Raw genomic sequence first — 2500 nt, forward strand, 5'->3', positions numbered from 1 at the left:
CTCACCACCACCGCCGCCTTTTCCACCCCTTGACAAACAGACAGACAGACAGACAGACAGTCAGTCCAGTTCGGGAGCGCAGCTTTCATTTGGAAGCAGACCCTGCTTGTTTCAAGTCAACGACGCCAAGTTATTTTGCACTTTGAATTATATCGCTCCGTGCGAGCGGCACTCAGCCTTGGAGAAGAAAAAAATACCACTGAGCTGAGAAAGTTCTTTTTAAAACGGTTTCCTTCCACAGCAGCTCTGAGTGTAAGAGAGAGAGAGAGAGAGAGAGAGAGAGAGATATCAGCTTTATTCTCAGTAATAAAACACACACACACACACACACACACACACACACACAGAGACACTGGGAAAGAGCTGTTTTTCCTTTTGAATATCTCCCCACAGGGAGCTGCACCGTTCCCAGAGACACTGCAATACTGGGTCGATGCGTGGAGTGGACGGAGCAAGCCCCTAGTCCATCTCCCTGTTCCAAAAATCAATTTAATATATGGTCCCCAGATAGGGGACGTATCAGATATTAAACTGATAAGAACAGATACTACACTTGATCTTAGCCAAAAGGCCGAGAAGCGATACCGCGCTCGATGCGAATTGATCTCGGGTCCTGTTTGCCCTCCCTCTTTGTTCTCTGGCTGCCGGTGTTGAAAGCAGTCTCGAAGCACTGCCGTTCTCTCCTACTCTGGCCACATTTTTTGCCACCATTTCTAATTGCAACAGTGGATGAGTTTAAAGAAGTTGCCGTTTTTTCCTTTCTTGCCAGGATTGCTTGACAGATTGGTAAATTTGCCAGTAGGCCACCAATCAGATGGGGGAGGGTTGTGTCTCAACGGACCTCCGTCAGTCAGTCTCAGTCACTAACGAACTGCCGTGGAAGGAAACCTCTTTGAGTAAAACTAGTGACGTGACGTGTCTCACAATGAGCGAGCGAGTGAGATTGCAACGGCCAATTGAGAAAGAGGTGAGGTGCTGACAATCAGCAGCTCGTGTTGAAACATTCATTCCACGGCAGGCAAGACCAATCAAAAAAAATACTGCAGATGCTGGCTCGGCTCGGCTGGCTGGCTGGCTGGCTGGCTGGCTGGCTGGCTGGAAATGGGAAATAAAAACACAAGGCGTGTTAAAGGCTGGTTAAACTGTCGGAAGAAACAAGGCGTTAATGTTTCAGAAGCGCCTATTGAAAGACGTCTCTCAAGCTGCTCCCTGACTGGGCCCTGTCCATTGTCACGTTAATCCCAGGGCGGGGCGGGACTGCTTTGACCGGGAGACCTGTTTTCTGGGACGCAGGTGTGACATTCCAGGGAGGCACCTACTTTGTGCTGATTCGAAACGACCACGACAACGGCAACTTGCAGTTCTATATTACAACAACAACAACGCGCGTGTGGTAGTTGGGAGGGGCTGCGTTCGCGCTCTCCCCCCTGCATTGAAACTCAAAGTTCGATTTTCAATCCCATAGTCCACCAATCGGATGGGAGACGGTGTGTGTGTGTGTGTGTGTGTGTGTGTCAGTGTCAGTGTCAGTGTCAGTGTCAGTCTCTCTCTCTCTCTCTCTCTCTCACTCTTACTCAGAGCTGCTGTGGAAGGAAACCTTTTTAAAAAGAACTTGCATATTGAAAAAAAGATGTGTCTCAAGCTGCCGGGCCCTGTCCATTGTCACGTTAATGGCAGGACGGGGCAGGACTGCTTTGACCAGGAGACCTGTTTTCTGGGACGCAGGTGTGAGATTCCAGGGGACCTGCTTTGTGCTGATTTCCCTGCCTCCCTCCCTCCTCCCCAGGACTTCCTTCTGAACACCTTTGTCGTTTGAGCGAGGGCCAAAAGCCTGCCTGTGAAAGGGAAGGATCAGCCGGTCAGCCCCCTGCTGGTCGCTGCTGCCAGTGCAGCAGGCGTGCGTGTGTCCTCGGCCTCGTGTCCAGGTCCCTCAGGGACTTGAGGCAGCTCTCCCCGGTGGTCTCGTGGTCAGGACCGGGCTTCGAATCCCAGTCGGGGGGGGATGACTTTCTGCTGCAGATTAATTGGCATGAAGGAAAGTCTCCCCTCCTGAGCGTAAAGCTCCACCCTCACCACCACCACCGCCTTTTCCTCCCCTTGACAAACGGACAGACAGACAGTCAGACAGTCAGTCCAGTTCGGGAGCGCAGCTTTCATTAAGCAATGGCGTTTGTGACAACTCATCGTCTGACAGGTTGATGATTTCCCCACACGCCTCCTGCCGAATAAAAGGCTCACCCTCCCGGACACTACCCCCAGAATCACCCACCCCCCGGGGTGAATATTAAGCCCGAGAACACCGACTGTAACCAACCGCAGTGAAAAGTTGAAGTGGCAACTCATTAACCAGATTTATTTTGGGCAACTCATTAACCAGATTTTTTGTTCATTTGGTTTATGAGTTGCCAAGTGTAAATCTGGTTAATGAGTTGCCACTTCAACTTTTCACTGCGGTTGGTTACAGTCGGTGTTCTCGGGCTTAATATTCACCCCAGGGGGG

General features: G+C 51.0%; 1 non-coding gene across 1 annotated transcript; it reads right to left on the minus strand.

Moving 5' to 3' along the window:
* Positions 1–392: 392 nt before the first annotated feature.
* On the minus strand, positions 393–583 carry LOC137330718 (U2 spliceosomal RNA). The gene has a single exon (XR_010965144.1). It is a non-coding gene; the product is annotated as a U2 spliceosomal RNA (small nuclear RNA).
* Between the last annotated feature and the right edge of the window lie 1917 nt (positions 584–2500).

The sequence above is a fragment of the Heptranchias perlo genome, chromosome 12 (assembly GCF_035084215.1).
Source record: "Heptranchias perlo isolate sHepPer1 chromosome 12, sHepPer1.hap1, whole genome shotgun sequence".
NCBI classification, from domain to species: Eukaryota; Metazoa; Chordata; class Chondrichthyes; order Hexanchiformes; family Hexanchidae; genus Heptranchias; species Heptranchias perlo.